Here is a 22,451-nt window from a genome sequence, read left to right as displayed (position 1 = left end):
CGGAGCTATCCATCTCATCTCCTATCTTCGAAATTTCATAGATCTGAATGCCTTGTTGGACTAGCACTTCTGGAAGAAGTGATACTGCTGTGACATGGCTTACCTACGGACTAGGCGATGTCGTCCACGCGTAGTAGAGTAGTAAGGGTTGAATGAGAATTGGAATGGGTGTAGATAAAAAACTGAGAATGGCGGAGTTGTCTGGTGACTCGCGGTTGCAGGTAGTCATGGGAACAACCGAATAAAAACAACGCATTCAGGCGCATTCAGTTCTCAGCAGCAACATTCGACAGTTTTGCCATTGTTGACGTATCATTGTTGACTGCATTTGTCATCACTGCTGTTGCCTTTCCGATATTTGCTTTTATTTTATTTTTTATTTATTTATTTTCTTTTATTGGCAATATGTAGCATTTAGTTCAGTTTTTGTCCGTTTTTATGAATAACCGTTTTCTTAACGCTTGATTAAAAATGTTTCTTGCAAAAAATGCTTAAAAGCAAATGATTAGGTCGCCAAACAATTAAAAAGTGATCTTTCATGCTTTCTGTTTACATCTTCTCAGCGTTTAACGAACCAGAGTTATCAGTGATGAGTGCAAACCACTGTAAAGGAGAGATGGAACGTCAGTAAATTTTTAAAAAATAAGTTCCAGGATGAATTTTCAGTCTGCAGCAGAGTGTTCACTGATATGGAACTTCCTGGCAGATCGATTCTGTGCCTAGAACAGAACCTTCCCTTTGGCATTCGCGTGCAGTTTTAATCTGCCAAGGAGTTTCGTATCAGCACACACTCCGCTACAGAGTGAAAATTCGTTCTGAAAACAATCCCCCCATGCTGTGACTAAGCCGTTTCTACGCATTATCGTTTCTTCCAGGAGTGCTGCTGGTGATCATTTGTGAAGTTCGGGAGATAGGAGAGGAGGTACTGGCGGAAGTAAAGCTGTGGGAAAGCGTCACGAATCGTGCTAGGATAGCTCAGTCGCTAAGGCACTTTCCAACGAAAGGCAAAAATCCCAGGTTAGAGTCCTGGTGCGGCACACAGTTTTAATCTGCAAGAGTTCCAAGTAATTTTTCTTTTATTTAAACATAAATTTATAATGTAGCGTCAGTTGTTAACCTTTTAAACCAAATAAAAATACGTATTTAATGCCGAAGTTTTCATATTTTAGTTAATCTATACTGTTAATATGCTGTCACATCTGTCAGCTCGTCTTTGAACATGCTATTCTCCAAAACCTCTAGACGAATTTTTTTCATGGAGTTTTCACAGATAATTTGAGCATAGTTTGAGGCACTGTATAGGTTTTAGTTCATCAAAATCAGATCACGAAAAAAAGATATCTTGACTTAAAGCTTTACTAAAACCGTCTGGTCTTTCTGACTGTACGAACGCGCTAATCTCCAAAATTCCTGGACACATTTTCTTGGGGTTTTTGCAGTTAACTTGAATATAGCTTTGGACACTGTAAGGCTTCATTTCATCAAAATCGGATAATGGAAAAATAATCAATACATATTATAGAAGTGTATGTATGTATAAATGGATGTATGTATGTTCCACGTCTCCTCTGAAACCACTGGAGCGATTTCTACTAAGCTTGATATGCACATGATTCACAGTCTAGAAAGAATCTCTGAGGGGCGTGGGGGTAAGATGCACTTACCCATGGAAGGGGTGGGAGTTAAAAGAAGTGTAGGCCACAATGTGTTAATGCCCTCATTTTATTAATTCAGTATTTGAGAATGAGAGCACTTAGCGATTGGCAACAAACTTTATATAGCCGGCCGGAGTGGCCGATGGGTTCTAGGCGCTTCAGTCTGGAACCGCGCGACCTCTACGGTCGCAGGTTCGAGTCCTGCCTCGGGCATGGATGTGTGTGACGTCCTTAGGTTAGTTAGGATTAAGTAGTTCTAAGTTCTAGGGGCCTGATGACCTCAGAAGTTAAGTCCCATAGTGCTCAGAGCCATTTGAACCATTTTAAAACTTTATATAAAATTTCAAACCTTTACGAAAATTTTTTCCTGCTGACACCACCTACAAAATTTTCACTGTTATTTTTCACATCAGGCATGACGTTTTAATTTATTATTACTAACCTGCAGAACGGATTTCGATGAAATTTTGTAACGGGGTAACTTTGACCGTGAGGAACAATTTTGGCTACTTCAGAGGATGTGTGGTTCAAGCTACAAATGAGTTGAAGAATATTACGCGAACTAGGCAAAGATATTCAGTTTTTGGGAAAGCTATTTACTCTTTGACTTTCGAACTTTACCATATTTGTCAAAATGCTTTATTGGTTGATGTGTAATTGCTACGTGATATGATTCAAATTAATGAATAAAATTCTTCTACCACCTTCAATGTGTTTAATTCATACTTCCACACTACTTCAGCAACATGCTGCCTAGAAGTGCACCCCTGCACATGGTGCTCAGTACGATCTACTCAGATGTGATGCAGGGCATGTCGATGCGCCAGGCATTGGGACAGCTTGGGAGGGCGGTGTGCAAGTCCCCAGGCTATGCTTACCCTAACAGGCAGGCATGTGAGGACAGCTGGTGTTAGTGCAGCTACATGCTCACTGTGGTGTCACCGCCAGACACCACACTTGCTACGTGGTAGCCTTTAAATCGGCCGCGGTCCGGTAGTATACGTCGGACCCGCGTGTCGCCACTGTCAGTGATTGCAGACCGAGCGCCGCCACACGGCAGGTCTAGACAGACGTTCTAGCACTCGCCCCAGTTGTACAGCAGACTTTGCTAGCGATGGTTCACTGGCAAATTACGCTCTCATTTGCCGAGACGATAGTTAGCATAGCCTTCAGCTACGTCATTTGCTACGACCTAGCAAGGCGCCAGTATCATTTGCTATTTATCTTGTGAAGCATGTACCGTCAGACCGATGTTCACCAATTATGGATTAAAGCTAAGTATTCCAGAAGCCACGTACCTTTTTTACTAGTTTCACCTCCTTTAACTGTTCCAGACCTCACGCCAGCCTGCGTGAGCTTAAACGCGTGCCTTTCGGCTACCCGTCACAGTGGATTGGCTGTCTTGCCAGTCCACAACACTCACCATCAGTCATCAAAAGCAGAAGTACTTATATGCGAGCACAGCCACAGGAAACAGCTAGTAAATATGTAAATTTGTAAGTACTTCATTTTTAGAAGCATAGTTTTTATTCACCTCGTCTTGAAATAAGATAGTTATTTTTCTCTAAAAATGTCGACAACCCTAGTTATGGCCAGGCCCGGATCCACGATGTGGGGTGTGGGTGGGTGGTACCTACCCCGGGCAGCAATTTCAGGGGGCGCCAAATTCATATTCTTGTAAACAAAAAAATCTTATCTTACCAAGCGCCTAGCGTGCAGCGCACGTTGGTCTATTAATTGTTCATGTGATTTTGAAACGCATCTCTGTTGTTTTTTGAACATTTTTGAACACATTTTAAGCTGATTTCTCAACGAATCATAAGTGATTTTTGAATGCGTGCATAGTGTACGTGATACCTCTGCCAGGGCAATCCCCGTCGCTTCTAGAAATAAAAAACTTTCCGGCAGACAAAACGGGACGGGCCTATACGAGCCAAGCTGAATAAACCCGAACGGGTGAATATGTTGATTGGGTTTGCGAATGTTAAGTGTAGTCATACTTTTTGGCGAAATCCATAGATTCAGGCTACCAGAGTGTAAATAAATGACTAACAGGAAAAACAAGTAAGAAAGATGACTTGTATCTTCTCCATGTATCCAAGAAGACGGAATTGACAGAAACTATTTGCCAGATCGCTACACTCCTGAGGGCCAATTGTACAGTCCTCGGTTAGCAGCCGCTTGATTCTGTTCTCCGAACATCACGGAAAACGCGTTTTGCGAATACTTAATGATGCTTAATTGGAGAATAAATGTGGAGTAATTGAACCGGGGATTCTGGAATGCTTAATGAAGTCAACCGGAGAATAAGTTTTGACAACGGCAAGAATAGATACAGAATTACAAGATGGTTTGTAAGACTGAGGAAGGAGAAGAAATAGGGACATTACAAAAATTACGTGGAAGAATATGGCGATTACAAATTTACATAAAAATTTCATACTGCTACCGATTTTCGATCTTCTGCTTCAGAGGCTGGACCATATGAATGAAAAGTAAAAATATATCCTAACATAAAACTGTTTGGTTTTAGTAGGCCTAATTGGTATTTGATCTTAGTACTTCGTGAATTATATTCTGCCGTTTTATTTATGTAAATAAGGTAGAGAAAAATGGCCATATATTCTGTCGTGTTATTTATGTAAATGAGGTAGGTAAAAATGGCCATTTGTGCCAAAACTGTCTCGCTTATTTGGCGTGTGTCACAAATGCTGAAATATTAGAAAGGCCTATTTCGTTTTATGTAACAGACACTGACAAAATAGACGTAATCAAGTCGAGAAAGCACACGTGTCTTGGATGCTATTCGTATTAACAGCCTTTTCAGTATTAGACAACGACATTTTGACTTTTTATGTAGGAAAACGTTTGACGAACTTTGATGAGGTACTTTAAATGCGAACATTTTAGGTTAGGGTTTACCGTGGCTGTTATTGGCATTAAATGAAACAACAAGTTTACTCTTACCAGTCACTGTTTATTTAACTCCGCGAATTGTTTCAAAAGTTTAAACCTCCATCCTTTAAAACATATTGCAATAATGCTGTTACAATATATATTCATTGTACTTTGTGATAATGTTTCTCTTCTGCTATATGATCCTTGCTTAGTTTCCCGACGCCATATTTGTTTACATAATACGACAGCGCACATGTGACGTTTACGGCAGTGGAAAGAACCTTTGACCACTGGTGGTAATCTGTTTTACTTATCTTATCTTTACCGTTAGATTTACGTTTAGTTTTTGTCGAAAGAAACCCAAAACGATGCTCTGAAATAGTGTTTTGTTTCTCCCACTAGACAGTGCCACCAGTTCCTCCAAAAAGTCGTAACACAGCACACACAGACACACGTCATAGTAACAAATGTAAATCCACCTGATGGTGAAAGTTTATGCGTTTGAAATGCGTCGTGGAGATAAATAAACAGTGACTGGTAACTGAACTTCTTGTTTCAATTGATGAAGTAATGGATTGTTTCGTATAAACGAAAGCGCGTCGTGTAAAGCTGTAGCAAGGTTAGTGAGAAAAAATTGTAAGGACCTAAGGATTGAAGATATGAGAGATATTTGTACTGTCTAGCTTGTTTCTTGTCTGCTGCTTTTATGTTTCACACACAAGAGAAAGTTACTTGCTAATTGTCAAATTTCCTGAAGAGGGCTTCTTTATTGTTTCTTTATTTTTATTTTTTTTAATTTTTTTAAGGGCGTTGGATGTCAAGACATTTTAATTTCCACTGCGGGGTGAATGTAGGTTTACGGCTTCCATTACAAAATACACATATTTGAATTCCACAGAGAGAAATACAGTGACGTGCGATAGAAGAAAGCTGTGTGGAGAAGCGTGGCACTGCACTTTGGCACATTTAAGACAAAATAACATTTTTTTATTAAAAAATGAAATCAGTTGTGTGTGGCTCAGTCTAGAAGTCCGCCGTGAGACCAACACGTGCTCCACATCGATGGCGGGCAGTAACTAGTGCAAATTTGTGGTAAGATCTTATGGGATCAAACTGCTTAGGTCATCGGTCCGTAAGTATACACACTACATAATCTACCAAGTGGCACTAGTTACTGCCCGCCATCCATGTGTAGCACGTGTTGCTCTCACCCCGGACTTCTAGACTGAGCCACACACAACTGATTTCACCAAAGTGTACGGACTTGAACATGGCGTTGACGCAACGTCGAAACTAGTAGCGAAGTAAATATAAAATCTTAAGTACAGCTGGAGGAATTTCATTTCTAATAAAAATTATACCAGTTGTGTCCCACCTTCATCCAGTTTAAATATGGATGTACGAAGATCAAATAACATGTCTTCTATTTCCTCAAATATATATGTTTTATATATGAAACACTCACCGCTAGGTCTGAGACGCCTTGTCACTGTCCGCGCGGCTCCCTCTGTCGGAGGTTCGAGTCCTCCCTCGAGCGTGGGTGTGTGTGTTGTCCCGTGTCCGGACATTTGCCACGCCTTGAAAGGTTATGCGTATCTTAAACAGAGGGAATCTAAAGAAGGTGTTGTCACATGGGTGTGCTTACGCCGAAAAACGGATCACTGCAAGGGAAAGCTGCTTTCGAGGAACGGAGAAGTGTTGAGCGTATTAGAACATCTCTGTGGACCACCTGACGATGCAGCTTTGAAAGTGAGAAAGCAAGTGGAAAGAGCGAAGAGAAGGTCTCGAGAAGAAACTACACAGTTATTGGAGATATACGCGGATGAAATGGGGAATATACATAATAAAGTTTATAACTTTGTTACAGTGATGCCCAATTCAGAATCTATGAAGTGAACCACATGCGTCGTCGATGGAGTCAAGAGTGGGGGAACCAACAAGAGCCTAAGAACTCTTATGAAATTGATCTTCATGAAGATCTATTAAAAATTGGAGATGGCAGTAGTTTTCTTCTGGAAGACGATAGGTTAGAGGTGAGAATAATGATTTTTAGTGGAAGCAAAGGAAAATAAATAATTTTCTTATGGATGAAACATTTAAGAGATGCAGCAAGCAGTTTGCACAGAACCACACCATACACGTAGACTTAGGAGTCCCGATTAAAGAAACAAACGTTCTTCGTACTGTATTTGCACTGCTCCCTAATAAGAAGAAAGACACATATGTTCGTCTGTTTCGTCTGATGAATCAGGCAGTCTCTGAGTGGTGTCCTAAACAAGTAAAGGTGGACTTTGAGGCAGCTGCGATATCGGCCATTCGTCAAGTTTTTCCCACAACTGAAATACATGGATTCTGATTCCATATGAAGAAGAGTTTATGGAGAAGAATTCGAGTTCTCGGTCTAACTGAGGAGTACAACTAGAACGAGGATTTAAGACTTCACGTCAGCATGTGTGCAGCGCTGGCAGTTGTAAAACCGGAGGAAGTAAGCAATGGATGATTGAGATTCATGCAGAAGCTCCTGATAATGGAAAGTTCTCTCAATTTTTGGACTACTTTGTGGATAACTGGCTAGAGAATGAGGATATCGCAATAGAAATGTGGGACTGTTACGGAAAAAGGCACCGAACGACGAATGCTGTTGAAGGGTGGCACAACAAAATAAATAGTGTTATTGGAAACCCTCAACCTAAAATCAACTATTTGGAGGAGTGCTTGAAAAAGGAAGTAGAGCTCACAAACTGTATGTACAAGAAATTGGAAATGAATCTTGAAGGTAAGAAGAAGAAGTACTGGAAGCTGGACGACAGGATAGAGAGAATCGTAAAGAATTATAAAGAGACTGGCAACATTAGGCCTTGCTTGAAATCCATTGCCCATATTCAGAAACTGGACTAAAATACGTTAAAAATAATGCATTAAAAACTATGAAGTCCACTGAGTCCTCGCAGGTTACTGAGATAAAATTATTAAAACATTCAAGCAGCATTATCGGAGCTAATATTAAGTTGTAATTGTAAATAGAGTGTACATTAGTTCAGCGTGTTTAGGCTGATTTTACACACGCCAGAATGGTAGATGGTCATTTATCATTTTCACGGTCCAAAGCCTGTGCAAAGTGTGATGCGAATCAGCCCTTAATGTAAAAATTAAAAAGTGTTTCAAGCTTCACAAAAGTAAAAAGAAAAAAAAATGTTAAAAATATCCCTATTGTTGTCACGTTAAGATCACTTTTTTCTAGCTTCCAATATTATGGCCATACTATTAAATAATTGTGAGTTCTAAAATAATTTTCTGAAGCTTCAGAATCGCAACTATCACCTAAAATATCATGGTTTGTTTCACTGATAGTAGGCGCTTTCGTAAAAGAAAATGGGAACTGAACCTTTGAATTGCACCTAAAATTGACATCCCAAAACTGATCTGATGCTAAGGTTGACAATTTTGGCACCTCAAATATTTTTTATTTAAGTTTAGCTGCAAACATTTATAGTAGATGTAAATTACTTAAGTACATTTGGATATAGTCCTTTAAAAATTAAAATATCTTACTAAATTGTTGATTATCTTTAAACAGGTAAGTAAAAGCAAGGAGCTTACTACTGAAAATTAATTGTTACTAAAGAACATCAGAATACGCCACGCCACAATCATCAAGTTTTTGTCCCTGTTCAGAATTACCGTCGTTCAGGGGCTGGCCACGGTTCACAGGTATCTGAAAAGGGTGAAAAAGTGTGTAAGTGAAAATACTGAAACCCAGAGAGTGAGTAGAGAATATTCATATAGCTGACGTGTACGCTAAGACTAGATTGATTCGACTGTCTCATTCGATTGAGAAAACCGAATGAAAACAAGTGACTGGTCGATCGCTTGTGAAACCAGTCGGTTGTCGCGTCAGTAGTGGTGGTTGCGGGTACAGCGCGACTGCAGCGTTGCCGCTCGCCTGCCGGCCAACACGGGCCTGGCTTGCCAAGCTTTGGCGTCCGGCGCGTGTACCTGCGAGCCCTCGCAGCTGATCCGTGCCGCGGCGGCCTAGAGCGCTATTCAGGCTTCGTTCCGGACGCTTGTCTGGCATCGGCAGGGGCCGGGCTTCACGGCAGTTGTGTGTGTGCGCGTGTGCGTGTGGGTGAGGGTGCAGGGTGCGCGGGACAGGCCGCGGGGGGTGAGGGTGGGGGCTGCGTGACAGACACGAGGGCTCGGCGGCGCGCGGGACGAGCAAAGTTCAAAGCCGGGCCATCGCCGCGGCCGCAGCGACGGCCATTGAATACGTCCGCTGTCTATAAAGCAGCCAGCGGCGAGATCGATGCCGCCCGATAAGGAGCATCGCCGTTGTCAGCGCCCGCCGCGCCTCGCGCACTAAAAATATATCACCGCGCCACGGCGAACCGCACCAGGCAGCGCAGCGCCCGGAAAACAATATCGCGGCCCCAGGCCTGGCCCGCTGGTGGAGGCGCTGGCAGCCGAAAAGTCACCCCGGCTAGCTGAGTGACTCCCGCGCCAGAGCACTAGCAAGTACACTTAAGTGGTGAACACCCCCAGCAGTCGACTTCCTCCAAGTTTGCGCAACTTTCGGAAGTACAAGGGAGCCCATCAAATAGGTAGATTGTAACTGGCGGGGGGATGGGAGGGGTTGCTCGAGCTGTAGGTACGGAGTACACTACTGACCATTAAAATTGCTACACCAAGAAGAAATAAACATGATAAACCGGTATTCATTGGACAAATATATTTTACTAGAACTGACATGTCATTATATTTTCACGCAATTTGGGTGCATAGATCAGTACCCAGGACAACCACCTCTGGCCGTAAAACGCACTTGCTACGCCTGGACATTGAGTCAAACAGACCTTGGATGGTGTGTACAGGTACAGCTGCTCATGCAGCTTCAACACGATACCACAGTTCATCAAGAGTAGTGACGGGCGTATTGCGACGAGCCAGTTGCTCGGCCACCATTGACCAGACGTTTTCGATTGGTGAGACATCTGGAGAATGTGTAGGCCAGGGCAGCAGTCGAACATTTTCTGTATCCAGAAAGGCCCGTACAGGACCTGCAACATACGGTCGTGCATCATCCTGCTGAAATGTAGGGTTTCGCAGGGATCGAATGAAGGGTAGAGCCACGAGTCGTAACACATCTGAAATAGAACGTCCACTGTTCAAAGTGCCGCCAATGCGAACAAGAGGTGACCGAGACGAGTAACCAATGGCACCCCATACCATCACGCCGGGTGATACACCAGTGTGGCGATGACGAATACACGCTTCCAATGTGCGTTCACCGCGATGTCGCCAAACACCGATGCGACCATCATGATGCTGTAAACAGAACCTAGATTTATCCGAAAAAATGACGTTTTGCCATTCGCGCACCCAGGTTCGTCGTTGAGTACACCATCGCAGTCGCTCCTCTCCTTGATCCAGCTTCAAGGGTAACCGCAGCCGTGGTCTCCGAGCTGATAGTCCATGCTGCTGCAAACGTCGTCGACCTGTTCGTGCAGATGGTTGTTGTCTTGCAAACGTCCCCATCTGTTGACTCAGGGATCGAGATGTGGCTGCACGATCCGTTACAGCCATGCGGATAAGATGCCTGTCATCTGGACTGCTAGTGATACGAGGCCGTAGGGATCCAGCACGGCGTTCCGTATTACCCTCCTGAACCCACCGATTCCATATTCTGCTAACCGTCATTGGATCTCGACCAACGCGAGCAGAAATGTCGCGATACGATAAACCGCAATCGTGATAAGCTACAATCCGGCCTCTATCAAAGTCGGAAACGTGATGGTACGAATTTCTCCTCCTTACACGAGGCATCACAACAACGTTTCACCAGGCAACGACGGTCAACTGCTGTTTGTGTATGATAAATCGGTTGGAAACTTTCCTCATGTCAGCGCCTTGTAGGTGTCGCCACCGGCGCCAACATTGCGTGAATACTCTGAAAAGTTAATCATTTGCACATCACAGCATCCTCTTCCTGTCGGTTAAATTTCACATCCGTAGCATGTCATCTTCGTGGTGTAGCAATTTTAATGGCCAGTAGTGTAGTTTTAAAACACTAACGGAAAAAAATAATGGCAACATCAAGAAAAAGTTTAGCGATATAAAGTTGGTACGCGTGTTTTTGCATCTCAGAGATGACAACTATTTGGTCTATGCCAGTCGCATAAGAGTGGGGCTTGTAGCATCGCTACGTGGATGCAAATCGGATTTGCTTTAAATACACGCTGTAACGGTTATGCAGGTTAATTGCCTTTGAGATTGGACGTAGTGACTTAAACCTGCCAGGGTAGCCGAGAGCGCTAACGAGCTGCTTCCTGGACTCGGGGAGGCGCGCCGGCCCCCGATCGAATCCGCCCGGCGGATTAACGACGGAAGCCGCAGTACTGGCCAGCCTGGATGTGGTTTATAGGTGGTTTTCCACATCCCAATAGGCTAATATCGGGCTGGTCCCCGCGTCCCGCCTCAGTTACACGGCTCGCAGACATCTCAACACATTCACGGCGTCTCTCTTGCAGAGTCTTCCACTGGAGTTTAGCTATCATCTCTGTAACGCTTTCGAGATTACTGAATGATCCTGTAACGAAGGGCGCTGCTCTCCGTTAGATCTTCTCTGTCTCTTCTATCAACCCTATGTGGTACGGATCCCACACTGGTGAGCAGTATTAACGAGAAGCTGGATGTTCGTTCTGCGATACCGCAGAAAAACTTGCCAGGAATTTAGCCACTGAGCACGATTCCTGGCAGCGGTGGTCACGAGAGCCGCAAAAAAGACCGGGCTCCGGATGATCATGGGGCACTACCGAGAGGAAATACCATTGTTCCGGCATATGGTGCTGGTGCGTTGTACTGCATCTACAGCAGCGATCTGAGTAACAGCTGGCACCACAGTGACGCAAAGAACTTGTACTAATCGGGTCGGTTACCTCAACGACACCTCCGAACCTTTTGCACTGTAGCGTGTATTCCACTGACCCCAAATCACCGCCATTTGCGACTGCAGTGGTATCAAGCGAGAGTTCATTGCAGGGCTGGGTAGACGTCTATTATGCTTCCTGATGAAAGCTGTTTCTGCCTGGGTGCCAGTAATGGCCGTGTGTTGGTTAGGAGACCTGTTGAGGACATGCAATCAACCAGTCTGCGTGCTAGACGCACTGGATCTAAACCTTGAGTTATGGTGTGACATAATATTTCCTATGACAGTAGGAGCACTCTCGGGTTTAACTCACGTGCCCTGACTGCTAGTTGTACTTCAATCGCCGGCCGCGGTGGTCTAGCGGTTCTAGGCGCTCAGTCCGGAACCGCGCGACTGCTACGGTCGCAGGTTCGAATCCTGCCTCGGGCATGGATGTGTGTCATGTCCTTAGGCTAGTTAGGTTTAAGTAGTTCTAGGTTCTAGGGGACTGATGACCACAGATGTTAAGTCCCATAGTGCTCAGAGCCATTTGAAGCATTTGAGCCCACAAACTGACATCCGGCAACTGTACAACACAATGCATGCACCTTTCCATGCTTGTACTCAACATTCTCGTGGTTACACCGAGTATTAATGTACCTGCATTTCACATTTGAAATGAGTTACCTCGTGCTTACATTAACCTGTTATCTTGCAATGTTAATCACTTAAATATGTTACCTACACAAACGCATTTCAAAGGTTCCATTACTCTGCGTTAATAATTTTTTGAAGTTGCGATTTTTTTTTTTTTTTTTGACAGTATCTTTTGGAGGACGAAAGGCGACTTGTAAGCAGCCATAAAAATTGCCGCTTGCGACCCTGTTAAAAACCTGCCTAATACTGGCTTTTGAACTGTTGTAAAGAAAAGCGCGTGACTAAACTATTTTTTTTCCTTTTCCTGACGGCTAGGGAAGGGGATCGGCCCCCTTTGCCCCCTCCCCTCCCCTAGTGTGGGCGCCCATACAGAAGTAGCTTTGTTGCCCGTTTGTCTGTCCCTTTATGCCAGGAACGAGTACATGTATCAAGTTCAAATTTATGTCACTTGTTAAGGTCTACCGTTCCTTGGCGATGTGAAAATTTTAACTCGTAAGTCAGTTCAATAAAATGATAAGGCCTTTTATGCAACATATTTTAATATCCGAAAACTCAACGTCCCGTTGACCTACAGTGATGAAATTTGGCAAGAAGCGAGGTATCGCAGTACAAGTAAATGGGAAAATCCGAAACTGTTCATTTGTAATTATATCGCACTATAAAACATTTCTTTTGTCATTTGTTATCTGACGTCAAACTTGAAATTAAAACATTCTCGACAGGTTTGGAATCCCAGTGATCGATACCTTGCCAGTATCATTGCCGATATCAGACAAAAACAGTCAGTATCGTCGAGTCCTAGAATGTATAAACCACGTACATAATTCAGTTTGTACAAAACTCTTAGCGCGTGAGTCGCCCTACCATGTGGGAGACCAAGATGTGTGTGTGTGTGTGTGTGTGTGTGTGTGTGTGTTCTGTCAACAGTGGCTCTGAATAATTATACTCGGTTTCACGTGATTTCTGCCCGATCCTTGTAGATTCTATCTGTTATACGTTGTGAACATGTCATCAAGCACAGATCAAAACAATTTTAACTTCTCGGCGTCACAGTAGATTATAGGATCTTTGCTCACTTGTCTTTCGTTGCTTTGCACTGTTATTACACACTACGAAAGAGGTACCGAACTGGTATCTGGTTAGCATACCGGTCGAAGCCGCTACACTCTTTCCTTGAGCTTTGAAACTTTCTGTTGGACCGGTGCCCGAAACAATTCAAAATTGCAGAATGAGAGTTCCGTCATATGTCACTACGAGGCTCGTCGGATACTATTTGAAATTTCCCATAGAGCATCGAAGGACCTACCTTCGTCTCGGTATACCAGCTAGATGCACCAGCGCCTCGACAACGGCAAGGAGCAGAACTTGTTAAACAAAAACTCATTATTGATACTCTATTCTGATTTACACCTAGATATCATCTCTTTGAACGTGCGACCTCCTTAGAAACTGGAATAAAGAAATACAAACAAGAACGCGGAGACTTATGTGGGATGTATTGCCTTCTTTGTCACAATTCCTCTAGTTTGTGACTTTACGGGTGTGAGTTCTTAACAACGAATTCCTACATACAGCTTTTCCACGCGTGAAATGCCTATTGTCCAAGTGTCTCAGTATAAAATGTAACAAATTTTGGGTGATTAGCGTTTCAGTGACACATCCTCTGAGACTCTCTCTTCATCTCCTTTACCGTAATTTATTAGTTATACAGTGTTTTGTTTATGATCATTTCATAAAACCTGATCTCACATCACATCGACTTTGATCTGTGAATTTCGGTTAGTGTAAGCTGAAAGTCTCAATAAAGCATGTTTAACGTCGAAGCAGTTTTCTGTAGTATTACCATCTGTTCACAAAATTTTTACGATAAGAGTAAAACTACCTCCAGCTAGAAGCCATGGTCCCATTCGGAATGGTTACCCCTTACCTCTGGCCTCTGAACACGCCAAGTCTGTTATAGGTGCCCCTACAGTTTAACGAGAACTCTTGAGTTTCGATGCATCTCAGCGCTTACACATCATTGCTAGAGTTTGAAATCGTGAAGTTTTAGTATTTAACACTTATCGAGTGAGCCACCATGGCACGCACATTTGTAACATATAACAAAAGGATGTTCAACGGTTAAAAATTGCAAGGAGCTGCAGTAGTGTTATTAACGTGAAGTCTGCCTTACTGCTGTTCGTCCCCCTACAGCTAATGGGGAATTTTTTTCCAAGATTTTGATTACTGTTTGTTATTATGGTTGCAATGCCAAATGTAACTTTCTCTTTACATCCCTCTCAAATCAGATTTAGTCTGCCTGTATTTACTGTAACTGATATCTGTTTTATCTAGCGTCCTCATTCCTGCGGTGTTGCTTAAGAGTAAGGGAAGAAATTAAAGTTTTTCCCAGATAATTTGGTGCGATTGTGTTCTACTTGTATATAGAAAAACTTACAGGTGCGGTTTTTGAGAAGTATGAAAAAAAAGCTTTATCGGGCTCCTTTTGTTCGACAGGATATGCTGCTGTTTTTGTGTCTAGTAGACACGAATTGCTGCGGGAAAGACAACGTAATAACGAACTTTAAGCGTGGCTCAGGTCCAGTCCAGATATTCTAAAGGTTTCGTGGACAGGTTGAACTTATCATCAGCAATGGTGGCCATAACAGTCTGCCTGTTGGCTCCTGTCTTGGGTTCTTCGGCCGACGTTTGTTTGATGATTTTTCGTTCGCCACTGGCCGGTACTGTCAAAGCTCGTACTGGCGAAACGCCAGAAAAATCATCAAAAACACATCGGCCGAAGAAGCCAAGACAGGAACCAACAAGCAGTTTGTCAACAAGTGGCCATGAAAGCCTTAACAAGCTAATTGGCTTTTGGAACTGTTTTAAAAGCGACAGTAAGTGACATAATTTTTTAAAATAGTAAATATTTTAATTTTGTGTTCGACTGGACGCAGACCTTAGAATATTTTGATCGTTGCTAAGATCGTTCGTACGTAATAAAGCCTGTGAAACGTTTTTTCCCATTCTATGTGGGTACAATTTCCTTTTGTCGTATCACTTGTCCCATTATCTGCCACTCTGCGCTAGTTAAGATTCGGTCCTTGTTATTCTATAGCAAACTTGTGCTTGCTTGCCCTTTGTTGGTGTTCAGAGCACGGGAACTGCATGATCTTGTTCTGGGTTTGTGAAGAACGTGATGGGGACACAAAGTGACAAACTGTCCGTCATTCAGCCAAACCAATATCACAAATCGCGCTGTATCACAAATTCGCAACAAGAACTGAAAAAGTTGAGTGCGTGCTTATTGTATTAAAAAAAAAAAAAAAATCCAATCCCTTCGTTCCGACAAAGATTGTCAGAAGGATCTCCCTTGCTCATCAAGTAAATATCAGAACTGTAAATCACTTTCCAAGTATTCCCAATTGGGAAGCCCTCCGTGTTCTTACTAGTAGGGGATGTAAACAAACAGGGAGAGGAAAATCAGTTTACCTACTGTAAAGTGCTGAGATGTAGAGCTAAATCAGGCGATCGTAGCATTATTTACTATTCTGTAAGGTTGTAGGGTGCTGACTGCATGTAACAGAGTAGCACTTCATGATCTGCGACAGAAAATGAAAATTAGTATTGGTAACAAATCTCTTGATTATTGAGGCTCAAGAAGTTTCTACCTTCACGTACGATCCCTTGTGTAACATTCCTAAAGAACACTAATTTTACTTCCAAATAGTGCAAGTACACAGTTCTTCAAGTCATCTGAAAAGCTGCATTAATGCATACAACTTTCTTCGATTTGCTTGAACTGATTAACTATTGCGACGGAATGTTTGAAGTACGAAGGCTACAGGTTACCTTGAATGCAACTCTGGAAATTCTGCCGTATTTCAATCTCTGGATGAATCAAAGCAATCAGTTTCACGCGTACTGTGCCTGGTAAAATTGCCGATAGCTAAAATCAAGAGGACGTCATACTGAGGGAGAAATTCCATGAAATACTTTCATTGAAGCACCATGCACAAAGTGGTCTTTGTACGCACCTAACAGTCTCTGCTCAGTTCCCACTACTTGTGTGTTCATTACATACAACGTATGTTAATGGTGTTCCACTAGGTGTAATCAAATAGATTGTTCTTATACGCACAGATTACCTTACAGCCAATAATGAGAATGAAAATTTTGATAATGATTTGTACGTATTAATTTTTTAGTGAAAAGACGGTTAAAACCGTCTGACTGCCATGGATTCCTGGTACCGAAGTCTCATAAATAAATTGCAAGAAAAACAATAAAAATATTTCTTCGTATCACACAATCAGAAATTCTACAAATCCAGCATCATACGCAAAAGACATGGCGCTAACGTCAGTCAGTCGGTCCAATGGAATGAGCGTGAACACTCACACTCACACTGAAAGATGCACGCGTGTAAGAATAAAATTTTATTCGACTGTTTTAAGGAAAAGGGTGATATTATTACGTAAAATTTTATAACAAAACATCTGCAGTCGCAACAAACATTTTAGGGCTATGAAACTGCAGGCGAAAAAGGTCTCAGAGACAATGAACGCTATTACTTCACACACTACCCTTGACTGTCTACGGTTTTCGAGAAGCGTAACACGAAGTACATTTCTTTCTGCGCTGCATATGCATTTATCTTCCTTTGTCTAGACACGTGACTAGGCTCTGTAAACATGTAAGATTGTGATGTGTACGACGACCAGGCTTCTAACCACTTCGCAAAAGAGATCTGCTTACTTTTCCCCTGGAGCACAAGTAAGAACAAAATATTTTCTGGTTAGAAGCTTAGGCTACTGTAACACGTGATCCATGGACAAATTCTGTACTCATTTGAAATGTACATACTAGATCGAAATACATGTTCCTGAGTTAAAGCATTTGACCTTTAGGTTCACAAGCAATGAGAAGAAGAAAATAAAACGACGGAAGCTGAGTCCTGGTTCGAAGCTTTCGAAGAGACTCTAATCGGCTATGTGTGAGATCAGCCATCTAGACATTGTCGGGCTTATCGTTTAATATTTAACAAGGAATAGATTACGATGATTGCTTGTTTTCATTTTCTGCTACCAGTCACCTTACCTGTTCAAAAAATGGTTCAAATGGCTCTGAGCACTATGGGACTCAACTGCTGAGGTCATTAGTCCCCTAGAACTTAGAACTAGTTAAACCTAACTAACCTAAGGACATCACAAACATCCATGCCCGAGGCAGGATTCGAACCTGCGACCGTAGCGGTCTTGCGGTTCCAGACTGCAGCGCCTTTAACCGCACGGCCACTTCGGCCGGCTTCACTTTACCTGTTTTACTTTTAATTTAACATAACGCCGTGCCTTTAAAACATTTTCTACCATTCTTCAGGCGTTTGTGCATACAGGAAACTGTTACTCGAAAATATTGTCTTAAACCAGATTAACATACAACTCTTTGTTTACTGTTCAATACTGGAGGGGCTGTTGAAGTATTTGGAGGGAGAACAGTGGTTGGCCAGATATTGCTGACATGTGATGTCTTCTGCGGGTGTTGCGCTGCGGCTCGTTGTTTATTATGATTTACACCACAACCTGTGTAGGATGCAGACAGTTTTGCATCAGTTGTTGTGGTGCGAAAAGGCTGTGGTGTAAATCGTTATAAATAAGCAGACACAGCTCCACACCAGCGGAAGACATCGCTGGACACCAATTTCTGATCATCCACTGCCTCCCCCCTCCCCCTCCCTCTAAATACTCCAACAGCCCTTCAGGAGCGAACACAGCGGCCGCTGTGGCCGAGCGGCTCTAGGCGCTTCAGTCCGGAACCACGCGGCTGCTACTGTCGCAGGTTCGAGTCCTGCCTCGGGCATCGATGTGTGATGTTCTTAGGTTAGTTAGGTTTAAGTAGTTCTATGGCTAGAGGACTGATGACCACAGATGATAAGTCCCATAGTGCTTAGAGCCATTTGAACCATTTTTTTTTTTTTTTTGGAGCGAACAGTAATCAAACAGTTCCATGTTAATGTAGTGTAAGACAATTTATTTTAAGAAAAAATTTTCTGTTTGCTTAAATGCCTTAAGATAGGCAGAAATTGCTCGGAACTGTTGCGTTATTTTGAATTAAACATAAAACAAATAAAGTGATCGGTAGTATGAAATACAAATTCCACACAGCTACGGTTTTCTGACGTTGCCAGTATGGCCACAAGTAAGTATTACGATGAGATTGTGACAGAGGTATACTTGAAAAAGAGTGTGGAATTTTTCATTTCTTTTGAAGCGAAACAACAGAGAAGTTGCTCCACGACGCAATAATCGCACAAGCAATATCATTTTAGGATGATTTATTTTCTGTGTTGTCAATGATACTATGTACTGAGGGAGAGAGAAACCGGGTTCAATTACCGGCGGGGTCAGAGATTTTCTCTGCCTCGTGATGACTGGGTGTTGTGTGATGTCCTTAGGTTAGTTAGGTTTAAGTAGTTCTAAGTTCTAGGGGACTGATGACCATAGATGTTAAGTCCCATAGTGCTCAGAGCCATTTGAACCATTTTTTTGGAAAGAGAAATTACTTTCTTATGCACTGTCACTGCTGTAACTAATGAAGCCCACCTTGCTGCTATTTACACTTCTGTAAGATATTTTTTCACTACCTTTCGACTGCTGGTTACTCAGAGTATGTCCGATAAAATCTTTCAACGCAATTTTTTTTTTTTATTTTCATGCCTATAGAGACTTCCAGTGGGATCCTCCTTATACTTGGCCTGTTTTATTGATCTTCGTTTACTGGAAAGACATCCGTTTCAGAAAGAAGGGTATGTTTTGCCACGACGTCATTTTATTCTCGTTGTTCAATTTTTCCTTTCAGTTTGGTATAATTTTGGCCAACGGCCTTACCGCAGTGGTAACACCGGTTCACGTCAGGTCACTGAAGTTAAACGCTGTCGGGCTGGGCTAGCACTTGGATGGGTGACCATTCGGTCTGCCGAGCGCTGTTGACAAACGGGGTGCACTCAGCCCTTGTCAGGCAAACTGGGGATCTAGTTGCTTAAGAAGTAGCGGCTCCGGTCACTGAAACTGACATACGGCCGGGAGAGCGGTGTGCTGACCACATGCCCCTCCATATCCGCATCCAGTGACGCCTGTGGACTGAGGATGACACGACGGCCAGTCGGTACCTTCGGGCCTTCATGATCTGTTCGGGAGGTGAGTGTAATTTTACTGGACGGTGGGCGAGATTCTTTCTTAAAACATCTTGTCTTGCTAGGTATTCATTAGACAATTTTATCCTTTTGTAATATCCAGTAGACCTACTTCAAATACGATATTTTCGAATTTTTTTACTAACCCCTAACCCCAGTGATTCATGCACATTTGTCCATAACACTCACTGTTTACATTCGTACTCCTCTTGTGTACTTTGTGCTGTCCTTTTTTTTTTTTAGAGAGATTCGATCATTGGCGAAAAAAATAATAAAAATGACATTGTTCCCTTATACTTTCCTTCGACTGCGAACTAACTGATTTTACAAGCACAGATGATATTAACAAACATTTTAAACCACTCTTTTCCCGAAATTAAGTGTTTTAGACTTTCTGCATCACACCGGGGTTGACGTATCATCCGTCATCATCTTTCTTTCCCTTATTTTCTAAGTGCAGGTATTCTTTTTAATGACGAGAACATATGTCGTTGATAAAGATCGATGGTTATATCAAAAGTGATCACATCACTTGGGGTAAAGACTGATATCCCTCTCGTTGTGGTGCATCTCTTACTGTTATATGTCACTTAGTGGTCTCCTTGAGAGCTGTAATGCATTGTCTTCTCCAGGTGAAAAACACTGAGCGAGTTTCTGGCAGGAATGAAAATATAAATTTTCTTAAGCCTGTATACCAGCTTTGGCCATTTTTTACTTGCTCAGTAAACTATACCTTGTTCATGCCATCTTCACTAGTTAGCGCCTGGTACAGTCTTGATTTAATGTCCCATTATCTTCTGTATCTAGACCACTTGATGCCAGTGAAGAATTAAAAACGTATGAAGAGCCAGCCGACAACCTACTACTACCTAAATTCAACATTTCAGCCCCAACCGCAGCACGTTGTGATTAAAAGGGCTAACGTATTACACCGATTGTTTCAAAAAGATTCATTCAGCAGTTTGTCAAGAATATGCTTCTGTATGCATGAAGACTGAAACTTGTAGTAAATTTAACGTAAGACTACGTTTTTATTTCCGAAAGAATCATTCGATTTTACGAGGCTATATCTTGAGGTTCTTCTTACAGTTACGTTTTGATCAAAGCTTTTATTTACTGTTCTATTCAATAAATCGGCAAGAACTATACAGAGTACTGAATGAAGTTGGTATATGTGCTAAATTAATAAGACTAATCAGAATGACAATGACAGAGACAAGAGCAAAAGTAAAGGTCCTTAGCAGAACAAGTGAAAGCATTGACTTTAATAAAGGTGTGAAGCAAGGGGATAGTCTCTCCACTGTCCTATTCAACATTGCCCTGCATAGTGCAGTAAATAAAATCAACAAAAGAGGCACCATATTTATGAAAACTAGCCAGATATGTGCATACGCTGATGACATTGCTATAGTAGGAAGAAATACCAATACACTCCTAGAAACATACCGGGCAATGGAAACAGAAGCCTTAAAAATTGGCCTCATAGTAAATGTAAACAAAACAAAATATATGGTAATGCCACAATCTGAGGCCAGAAGAACCCCTGAAAACCTAAACATCAATGGGAAATGCTTCAATGGAGTGTCCTCTTTTAACTACTTGGAAGCCCTAATAACAAATGATAACAGTATTGGAAAGGCTATAAGAGAAAGAATATAAGCAGGAAACAGAGCTTACTTTGCAAATATGCAGCTTTTCAAAAGTAGCCTTGTTACAAGAAAAACTAAATTGCTAATATATAATTCCCTAGTCCGCCCAGTTATCACATACGGCTCAGAGGTATGGACGTTGACAGAACACGATAAAAATGCTCTAAGAAGCATTGAGCGGAAAATACTACGCAAAATCTATGGGCCAATAAGGGAGGAAGAAGGCTGGAGAATACGCTACAACGCTGAATTACAGGAGTTAATACAAGGCAGGGACATAGTAAAATTTGTTAAATCACGGCGAATACGATGGCTAGGACACTTGGAGAGAATGGCAGAGGATAGAATTCCAAAGAAAATGATGAAAGGTATGATTCATTCAGTTAGGCGAAAAGGAAGACCTAGAAGAAGATGGATCGATGAGGTAATAATGGATATCAGCAATATGGGAGTCCGGGGGTGGAAAAGAGCAGCAAATATCCGAGAAGTGTGGAGGAAGATTGTTGAAGAAGCGAAGGCTCACCAAGGGCTGTAGAGCTACTGAAGAAGAAGATTCAATGTACAGTACCTTCCAGCATACACGCGATAGCTATGCAGATGAAATTCGTACTCGTCCCATATTTTTACGAGCATGTGTGCTGTTACTGCATTCGCTACCGCTGCACTTCACCCAAAGTTGATGAAGTACGTAGGCGGAGTCTCTCACAAACCATCACAAAAATTAATAATAAAAAAAGTCACATGCTGTCAAGTCAGGCGGCCTTTGGACCAGTAGTAAAATGCGAAATCCATACGCCCCTTACTCTGCCGTACTCTGGAGGAAAATCAATCAGCACCTCAGTAGCTGCATTCCACTTGTTGAAGTGGAGAACATACAACGGGTAGCTAACGCTCGAGCTAGCTAGCTAGACTCTTACTAGCAACCACATGAGTTTGCAGTAGGGTTTTGGAGCATATACTTTATTCAAACATTATGAATCACCTCGAAGGGAACGATCTATTGATACGTAATCAGCATCGTTCAGAAAACATCGTTCTTGTGCACTGCAGCTAGCTCTTTATTCGCACGAAGTAATGGCCGCTATCGACAGGGGATCTCAAGTTGATTCCGTATTTCTAGATTTCCGGAAAGCCTTTGACACCGTTCCTCACAAGCGACTTCTAATCAAGCTGCGGGCCTATGGGGTATCGTCTCAGTTGTGCGACTGGATTCTTGATTTCCTGTCAGGAAGGTCGCAGTTCATAGTAATAGACGGCAAATCATCGAGTAAAACTGAAGTGATATCAGGTGTTCCCCAGGGAAGCGTCCTGGGACCTCTGCTGTTCCTGATCTATATAAATGACCTGGGTGACAATCTGAGCAGTTCTCTTAGGTTGTTCGCAGATGATGCTGTAATTTACCGTCTAGTAATGTCATCCGGAGACCAGTATCAGTTGCAAAGCGATTTAGAAAAGATTGCTGTATGGTGTGGCAGGTGGCAGTTGACGCTAAATAACGAAAAGTGTGGGGTGATCCACAT

The 22,451-nt window shown here is 42.5% G+C and overlaps 1 pseudogene; it reads left to right on the top strand.

Moving 5' to 3' along the window:
• The first annotated feature begins 18,963 nt into the window (after positions 1-18,963).
• Positions 18,964-19,081, top strand: LOC124778286 (annotated as a pseudogene).
• Positions 19,082-22,451: the final 3,370 nt, after the last annotated feature.

The sequence above is a fragment of the Schistocerca piceifrons genome, chromosome 2 (genome assembly GCF_021461385.2).
Source record: "Schistocerca piceifrons isolate TAMUIC-IGC-003096 chromosome 2, iqSchPice1.1, whole genome shotgun sequence".
In the NCBI taxonomy this organism is placed as follows: domain Eukaryota; kingdom Metazoa; phylum Arthropoda; class Insecta; order Orthoptera; family Acrididae; genus Schistocerca; species Schistocerca piceifrons.
This window is presented reverse-complemented; position numbering and strand designations above follow the sequence as displayed.